Below are 10,459 nucleotides of genomic sequence, written 5' to 3' on the forward strand. Positions count from 1 at the left end.
TATGTGGTATGATTTTATCCACAAAGTGTGTACAACTCTGATTGTTAAAAATGATTAATCTTGCTAAGATATGATCCATATGGGGAAAAAAAAAGAAAACCACTCTGTCAAGGGTAAAGTTACTGAATAGGATGAGGTTAAAGCAGGGGTGCTCAACCTTTTGAAGAGTGAGGGCCACTTAAGTGATTTGGTAATCGGTCATGGGCTAAAATGAAGTAAAATGGTTCATTATGCTATTCAAAGTAAAAATGTGAACATTTTCCACCTGCAACCACTGAATGCCAGGGGGAGGGAGAGGAGGAGAAACCAGCTTTTAGTGATTGTAGGAGGAAAATGGAGAGTATCAGTTCCTGTAAATGCCACCCCTGGAGCATGGGGCGACCCCGGATGCTACACCAGTGATTGGGGGGCTGGGGTAAATACACATCTCAACTATAGAGTTTTACTGTGGGCCCCCCCCCCCCAAACTTCAAATCTGAAAAAGCCCTTACTGTCCTGAGCCCCCTATAAGGCTGCTTTCACACTGATACTTTGTGCTTCACCTGCACCATGGGTGCAGCGCAGTGCACCTGAAGTTTTCCTGCAGGTTAGCTGCTCCTTTACATAGACCTCTATTGTATCTTGCAGGTGTAGTCCACTTTCAGAAAATGCATACTAGATTAGGAATAGAGGAAAAATCTTCCAATGGGGACACTTTTCCTGTCTGAGAGGATTATCTCTTGCTCCCTGTTGTGTCTACAAGACCAAAAGTAAAAAAGAAATCCTCCCTAGTAGGACATGGGCAACCCAAAATAAAATTAACACTTTTGCTACTCTACTAAAAAAAAAAAAAAAAAAAAATTGTTCTAGACCAGTGGTCTCCATACTGTGTCCTAGCCCTTTTGCTTGCCTTCATCTGGCCTCAGAGGCATAATTCCTGCCAATGACACCAATGATGGGCCATAATTCCTTCCACTGGCACCAATGGTAGTACACTTTCTCCCCATAATACCAAAGATTGGGCATTGTTTACTTCCACTGGGCGCAGTCTGCCCCTCTACAGTCTGAAGGACTGTTAGCTTGCCCATTCTTTAGAAAGTTTGGAGACTCCTGGTCTAGATAAACTTTGAATTAACCTAGATTGTATTCATAAGCCGAAATAACAGATCCACAAACTACAAAGCTGTGCGTATGAAGTTCAAAACCAATTTAAAGCAGAGCTTCACCCAGAAGGAGAAGTGCTGCTTTAAAGACTGGTTCCCCGCTCCCCATTAAGAATTGGCACCTTTTGGGGAGTGGGTACCCAAAATTAACAGATTCCTACTTTTGCTGTGACACTCTCCAGGAGGTGGGTGTATTATTGTCAGAGAAGACTTCACGAGAGCAAATACAGAGAGTTCACCACAAGGCGCAAACCATTAACAAGCCTGAAGAATAGAAAAGCCAGATTAGACTTTGCCAGAAAAAAATCTAAAAAAGCCAGACCATTTCTGGAAAAGCATTCTTTGGATGGATGAAATGAAGAATAATCTGTACCAGATTGACGGGAAGAAAAAAGTGTGGAGAAGGCTTGGAACAGCTCATGATCCAAAGCACACAACGTCATCTGTAAAACATGGTGGAGGCAGTGTGATGGCATGGGCATGCATGGCTTCCAGTGGCATTGGGACATTGGCGTTTATTGATGATGTGACAGAAACAGCCGGATTAATTCTGCACTGTTTAGAGATACTGTCAGTCCAGATTCAGTCAAATGCAGCAAAAATGATTGGACGGCACTTTACAGTACAGATGGACAATGATCCAAAACACACTGTAAAAGTAGCCCAGGAGCTTCTGAAGGAAAAGAAGTGGAATATTCTGCAATGGCCGAGTCAATCACCTGATCTCAACCTGATTGAAGGCAAAACTAAAGGCAGAAAGATCCACAAAGAACAACTGAAGACAGATGCAGTTAGAACCTGGCAAAGCATCAGAATGGAGGAAACTCATTCTTTGGTAATGTCCATGAGTTCCAGACTTCAGGCAGTCATTTCCAGTAAAGGATTCTCAACAAATTATTAAAAATTAACATTTTTATTTATGACATTCATTTGTCAAATTACATTTGAACCTCTGAAAATGGAGGGACTGTGCATAAAGATGGTTGCAGTTCCTAAAATTTGTACTTGAGATTTATGTTCAACCCCTTGAATTAAAGCTGAAAGTCTGCACTTCAAATTTAATTTGGATTGTTTTCTTTAAATTCTGCTGGCATACAGAGCCAAAAGTATGAAAATTGTGCCTGTGTCCAAATATATATGGACCTAACTATGTTTTTCACAGGAATACATGTAGTCTGTACACCTGAGAAGAAAAACAATAGGCTCCACAATACTTAGACTGAAAAAAAAGCACACAAAAAAAACGCCTAACCCATTACTCAAGATTTATTGGGAGAAATATTATAAAGCCAATTACATACTCCCAAATAAGAGAAACTATGCATGTAAAAACCACTGATGGTCTTCCAACATGGTAGCAGAAATCCCGAATGATGCTGATGTCGGCAAGCTGATTCGTTTCGGGGACATATCCCCTTCCTGAGAGCTAAAGCCGACTGTAGCTTATTTGCTCTATTATCATTAGGTCTAATAAAATGCAACTGAAAGCATTTTGTTATGTCTGTTCTGTACCCACCAAAAATCATGAGTGTTCGTATCTTCCTGTGCACTCTTCCTTTACTGCAATCATATTGGCTACATTATCCCCGAATTTACTGTATCTGTGGATGCCACCTTTGGCAGTCTTCCAGTACACCTATGACATCCTCAAATACTGCTATCATGAACTTCTGAGGTCCCTGGCAACTTTGCTTGCCGAATCTCTGAACCTCATAGAAGGGGTTCAAATAAAGTTTGTTCAACAAAACGCCTAGTCAGGTCACTGTAGGCACAACCCATTTTCTAAGAATTCTGTCTCGTCATGGCTGCAGTGCAGAAGCACATCCACAATAGAGAGGAGAGCAAGATTGAAGGAGATATTTGAGATAAACTTAATGATTTTCCTGACTGTTCCATTCCTTTTAGACAGAAGGTGGGAACCTGCAGGTCATCTACAAATTATGGTAGCCGTAACATACTGGCATTCTTTGTGCTCACAGGTGTCTGTTGTCATGGTGCAACATGGGATATCCTTCATAATTGCTGTATATACAGTACCTTTGCTCCTAACAAATGGTCTCTGATTTAATTCCCCTGATGGGATTGTTTTAGTTCATGTAAGTTGTTACAGAAGCAGTGAAGCATTTTCCATCAAACTGGTGTACTGTGTCAGCTACTGGGAGGGCATATCTCCTCATTTGCTGAGTTTTCTGAAAAAGTTGTGTGCTATAAGGGTGCTGCCCACATTTTGGTTCTAACAATGAAGAGCCACTCAGCTGGCTGCAAATCATTTGCCCAGCTACCTCTTCTTCAACAGAGGTGGCCTCCCTGGGCTGCTGAGGGAGGAAAGCTGAGGAACGTATCTTTCTTGGGAATGTTCAGGAACCCAGGGAGTTCTAGGTACATCAAAAGTAAAGGTGCTATAGATCAACAGTTTTTTTTCTTTAGAAAGCAGCAACAGCCTGAAGAGAAAAGCCGCTTCCACCATGCAGTAGATAAGGACACCTTCTCTATGTGTAGAGGCTGTGGTCTCTCTGCAAAGGTCTGACACCCCCCACTACTAATTCACAGCTAGAACCCTTCAATTAGCAGGGAGCATGAACTTTGCTGATTTCCAGGATATAAGTACTGTGTTACTTAGTAGGGGGACATGTTGAGAAACCACAGTCCTTCACAGGGGACAGACATTTCTATTCAGGCTGGGATTGCTTACTAAAGAAAAACTGGCAAACAAAATAAAAACTGTTGCCCAACCCTGGGTAAAACCCATGCTACTGCCAGCATGCCTCAGTGGACCTGGTTGTATCCAGATCCCAGGATCTGCTGGCAGAAGCAAAGGCTGCACTAGCGGTTCCATGGGATCAGTCCAATTTGATGTACTGTACCTTTCCTCCCCTGAAGCTTCGTCCTCAACTGCAGGCTCAAGATGGCTGGCATCCTGGTGGTTCTCATAACCACGAGATTGGCCCAGGAGAGTGTGCTTTGCCAACTCTGGTAAGACTTCTTGCAGACACACCATAGAGACTGCTCAGATCTTCTGTCCCGAGGACTGATTTGCGCACTACTTCTCGGTCGCTGCTGAAGACAAGATTTTAAAAGATAGTCAGTCTGTTTGTTCTTCATATGATTCTCAAGGTTAAGAAGTCTACTTCCTGCAAAGTCTGTTATCAGACGTGGAAGGTGCACTTCGCTTGGTGTGAGTCCAAGGGTTCCCCCCAAGGTGTTTCTCCATGAGACGGATCATTTCTTTCCTGCAATTTAGTATGGTTTGAAGTTTGGCTCTTAGCACCATCAACAGCCAAATTGCTGCACTTGCTATTCTTTTCCAGAGACCGGTAACTTCCCACTCCCTGAACAAGACTTTTGTGTTGGGGATTTCTGATGTGGTTTCCCCAGTCAAATATCTGCCTCTATTGGATTTCAGTCTGTATTTCTTTTTGTTCCAAAAGTTCCAGTTAAACCTGTCAGAGATATTCCTCTTTTTGCTCTGACACACAAGGTTGTTTTCCTTGTCACTATCACCTCAGCTTTGCAAGTGTCCGAATTGATGGTCGCCTTTTTGGTCCTGCATAAAAACAAGCTGGTGTTGAGGCCCAGGCTTTCCTTTCTTTCTAAAATGGTCTCTGCATTTTACCCTAACTGGGACATTGGGCTCCAATGCAATCCTGAAACTGTCAATTCTCTGTACCATTTTGTGGTATTTACGCTGAAACAAAACTCTAAAAATGCTCAGTAAATACTGCATTAACAGGCGTTAAACTCAGTTCACAGAAGGAAATAAAGAATTAAATACATGAGGTAATTTTAGTAGTGGTCCAGGCATGCAGTATTTAGGGATTTTTCTAATTTTATCTTGTTGTCAAGGTGTGGGTGTGGCCGCCAGCTTCCTTAACATCCAGTAAACAACATGGTTGTTAATGAGCAAGAGGCCACCACATTCTTAACCAATGAGTCATCAACTGTCACCAGGCATGCTGGTGATATCACTGGGTGGCCCCACCCTTAGTTTATTTTGTGGCTGGAGGTGGTGGAGCTGAATTTTGGCAGGAGCATGTGTGGATCCCATGTTTTTTTTTTTTTTTTTTTGGGTCGGCAGCCAGCGTTTATCATGATTGACACTGGATCTACACTGGGGGACATTTTTTTTTGTTTGTTTTTTTAATAAAGGACTTGTCAAAAATGACCTCCTATGTTTATTTACAATACATTTTTTTTTCTTTGTGAATGAGTAGGGGTACTATGTACCCCATACTCATTCATATAGAGATGGGGACCAAGATCTGGGGGAGAAAGGGGACTTTCAGATTCTGATAAGCCCCCACAACCACCAGCTAGGGTTGTGGGAAAGGGGCCTCTGTCCTCATCAACATGGGGACAAGGTGCTTTGGGGGGGGAGGGCACGTGGCCTGGTATACTTCAAGAGGGACTGGCAAGCACCCCCCCCCCTTTCCTGACCTGCCAGGCTGCATGCTTGGATCTAGTATGAATTTTGGGGGGGGGGGGGTCCACGCCGTTTGTGTTTTGGTTTTTTTTTTTTTTTAGTTTGGCATGGGTTCCCTTAAAAACCATACCAGACTGGAAGGACCCGCACACCGTTTTTGTCAGCAATTTTTAAATGCTGGCAATTCTTTTCTTTACATTCATGACATCTGATGACTAATCTGTTAAACGTCACCGGAATGCCTGGCTGGTTGTTAGGACACAGTGGCTGCTCCTTACCAATCATGTTTTTTACTGGTTAAGTACGCCGACAGCTGCCCGCTCCTTAACAACCTGCTATTCACATTAAGGATGCCAGCTACGGCCAGCGTTAAATTATCACAGGCTTTCACTACTAAAATACCACTTGATTCATAAAATAGTAAATGCGAGATATTAGTAGCATTTTTTTAATTGATTGAAAAAATCGTTTTGAAAAATGCTGTTTTGGATCTTACTGCATACTTGGATGTGATAAGGTACCACTTTGTGAATGAAGCTCTCATCTTTGCGTCCAGCTCCAGTTTACCAGCAGTATCCTTTCCATTGTCTGGATGTGGTCTTGGATGTGTGAGTTTAACTAGTCATGATGTAGGAAGTCAGATTCTCATTTTGTTATTTCACTTGGGCCCAAGAAGGGTGCCCTATCTTCTTACTGTACAATTTCTAGGTACTTCAGGTAGACCATCATTCAAGCGTATTGTCTCAAGGATTGGGTTCTTCCCTTTACATTTAAGCTTTTTTCCACCAAGTTTGTAAAGTTTTTCCAGCTGGTCCTTTGTTCACACTATGAGCAATTCGATGTTTCTGCCTCACCTGATGCCAGCTTTGCACGTAAGGTCCTTTTTAAGCTGCTCGTAATTCCTCGTTTTTGTTGTTATTTGGGCCTGTTTGCTGTTTTTTGGGTTATCCACTCCTCAGTTGGACTGCTTTTGGATGTTTTGAAGGTTTTAGAATTCCAGTGTCCCTCAACCGATAAAAGATACTATAAGAAAATGGGATTTTTGTACTCACTATAAAATCCTCTTCTCGGAGGCTATTGAAGAACACAGGTCCCACCTCACTGTGTTTATAATCTTACTCTACTGCTTTGTTACTAATCTGAAAAATACTGGTAGTAAGAGGGGTTATACCCAGGGCTGACCTACAGTTTCTCGTATCCAATCGTCTTGTAGGCAGCAGTATAATCCAAAGGTTTCAGAATTCCTGTGTCACTCAATGTACTCCAAGAAAAGTATTTTATGGCGAGTACAAAAAAATCTATTTTTGGCAACACAGCACACCAAAAAGCATGATATGGGCCATTCAGTCTAAATGGTGCTGCAAGATGCATTCTCGTGTCACTACAACACAATGGTGTGAAGCTGGCCTTGGGGTCCATTCACACTTAGTTGTCTGAAATTCAGCTGCATTTTGTGATTTTCAATGCATGTTGTACCGATTATGATAAACTGTCAAGCTGCTCCACATACCTCACAGTGCTGTAGCACAGAAAAAAAAATCGGACTGGTCATATTTTCCAAATTGCACTTCAAATTAGCATAGAGATGTAAACTCCGCTTATTTATATTATTAGGACTAAGTGCACATGCATTTGTGGTGCGTTGCAATGCTTGCATTATAAGGGTACAGTGTAAACAAGCTCTTAGGGCCTGTTCACGCTATCCTGCATGCATAATGCTCAGTATATCACTTGGGCTTTGTTGTGTAGGGGCAACACGCTTGTTTTAAACTTATTGCAGCCCATTGTGACACATTGACATGCCTTGCACTGAATAAAACTACAGACATGTTGCATTTTTACATAATGTACACCAAAGTACACATATTATGTGATCAGGGCACGTAGAGTACAATTGTTTTCTAGGTGCCCCTGCTTTAGGCCTATATTGGTCAGTGCACACTCTACAGCTCAACTTTGTACACCTTTTGTTTTGATGCAATTAGAATGTAGTCAGCTGATTCACCTTCACACCTTGGATTAGCCCAACTTCTTCACCTTCACACCTCCGATAGGCCCCATTTCCTGTACCTTCACACCTCAGATTGGCCCAATTCCTGCGCCGTTCCACCTCAGATCGGCCCCAATTCCTGCGCCGTTCCACCTCACATCGTTCCCAATTCCTGCGCCGTTCCACCTCACATCGTTCCCAATTCCTGCGCCGTTCCACCTCACATCGTTCCCAATTCCTGCGCCGTTCCACCTCACATCGGTCCCAATTCCTGCGCCGTTCCACCTCGGATCGGTCCCAATTCCTGCACTGGTCCACCTCAGGCCAGCCCCAATTCCTGTACCTTCACACCTCAGATCAGACTCAATTTCTGCACCTTTATATCTCAAATAAACCCAGTTCCTACACCTTAAATCTGCCTCCATTTCTGCATGACCACACCTCAGATCACCCCAATTCCTGCACCTTCACACCTCAAATCTGCCTCAATTTCTGCATGACCACACCTCAGATCACCCTAATACCTGCACCTTCACACCTCAAATCTGCCTCAATTTCTGCATGATCACACCTCAGATCACCCCAATTCCTGCACCTTCACACCTCAAATCTGCCTCAATTTCTGCATGATCACACCTCAGATCACCCTAATACCTGCACCTTCACACCTCAAATCTGCCTAAATTTCTGCATGACTACACCTCAGATCACCCTAATACCTGCACCTTCACACCTCCGATCACCCCAATTCCTGCACTTCTAAATTAGTAGTTCCCAATAGCTGTTAGTCAGCAGTCCAAGATCAGGCAGCTTGGGGTGTCCAACACAACACTAAGATTGGATCTAGCCTGATGGGGGGGATGCAGTAAAAAATGAAGAAAGGGCAAAGGATAAGGTCAGCACTTTGTAAGGCATTGTATAGAGGCCATTATTTGTTTAAAGGGCAGTGTACAGGAGTCAGCAGAGCAGAGGATGGGAGATCAGCAGGGGAGTGTACAGGGGTCAGCAGGGCAGAGGATGGGAGATCAGTAGGATGGACAACGGGTCAGCAGGGCAGAGGATAGCAGGTCAGCGAGCAGTGTACAGGGGTTAGCAGGGCAGAAGATGGCATTACTGCTGGCTCAGCAGAGCTGCCCCCTCCCCTACACTGCACACAGCTGAGATTGGATTCTTTTACATACACAACCTCTATCTGCACAGTGTGTAGCTGACTGTTGCAGTTGTGGTGCCTTTCTGATCTGAGGATTTCACAGGTCAGAACTGCAACAGCCAGTTACACACTGTGCAGATAGAGGTTGTGTCTGTTAAAGAATCCACTCTCAGCTATGTACTTGTGGAGAGGAGCAGTTTTGCTGCATATTCTGTATCCAGACTAAATTCAGTGTGAGCATGGGATTAGGATTTTACCAACCTGGGCACAGCATCCATAGGGGGGGGGGGCTTCAATGTTGGCTAAATGCAGGCAAGCAGAGTGAGGTGGGTGGGAATGGAGGTGGGAAAGAATCGGCCATGCTCCCTCCTCTGTACCTATCCAGCTTTGCTAATTTGTAGGGGATGGGTGTCCTAGGTTTCTCTTGCATGCCATCATAAATTCGGCCATGTCTGGCACACATTTAAAGAATGAATATAAGAATTAATATGATATAAAACGTTTAAGAGATATTAGTGTTTTTTAATAGAGGTACAACTCAGGACAAAAGAGGGATTTGGTTCCAAATGTTGGACAGTCGGGAACTATTTTTAATCCTTCCCCAATCTACCTATTATTTAAAGATACCAGCGCCGTCAAGGGATTTCACAGGCATCTAACCTTTGCAGCATGGGTAAGTATTGTTGCCCCTCAGTTCCACTTTAAAGGGAGGTCCCTCTACACCATAATCTGCAAGTAAGCATAGCATATTTGCCCATTATGGCAAATTTGTGTGACCCCTCCAGCATCCTCAGTCTCCCTCATTGCTCTGACACGGACATGGTCACCCAATCTTCTTTTGGGTTACTGATTCAGAAAGTACTGGAAACAGAGCATCACCACTGACACATTCACCTGGTCTTCCTTCAGGTTTGGTGCCTTTGGCCATCTTGATTGGCCAACCCAGGATGACGTAGCTCCCATGCATTTGCACAGGACTTATTTTATGCTGGCACCAAGGCATGCAAAGAATGTTAACTGAACTGTGCACATATGGTGCAATGTACATTCAGAGGAAACATTTCTGGCAGGCCGCTGACACATCTATTCTACAATAAAAACCAACCTCCCAGCAATGTTTCACGTACGCATCTATGGTACAATAAAAACCTACCTCCCAGCAATGTTTCACGTACGCATCTATGTTACAATAAAAACCTACCTCCCCACAGTGGCGTCCAGAGGCAGGTGTCGGCTCACACCAGGTGACACTTACCGCATGGGGTGACACCAGACCAAAATCCGATCCATTCTGCAGGGATCGTCGGCTTTCTTTACAACTTACCTTTTCGTGGAGCGAGTCCGGTGTCACCCCGTATAGGTTGCATGCCAACGATTCCCGCAGGATAGATCGGATCTGCGGATTGAGCAGCATAATGGATCAGAGTCCGATCCATTATGCTCAATACGCAGATCTGATCCATCCTGCGGGGATCGTCGGAGGGGGTGTCACCAAGTGTTATCGCACCGATTGACACCAACCCTAGGGACACCCCTGCCTCCCAGCAGTTTCATGTACACATCTATTCTACAATAAAAACCTACCTCCCAGCAATATTTCATGTACACATCTATTCTACAATAAAAACCTACCTCCCAGCAATATTTCATGTACTGCATTTTCTTCTATTTTAAAACACTTTAAGGGCTCGTGCACACTGCAGCTGATAAACTCACGTTTAGGAGCTTTTCTGCGTTTTTTTTCCAGTAGCCCCTGA

Source organism: Staurois parvus, unplaced genomic scaffold, assembly GCF_062004578.1.
Source record: "Staurois parvus isolate SC_StPar_1 unplaced genomic scaffold, SC_StPar_1.0 ptg000397l, whole genome shotgun sequence".
Taxonomy (NCBI): domain Eukaryota; kingdom Metazoa; phylum Chordata; class Amphibia; order Anura; family Ranidae; genus Staurois; species Staurois parvus.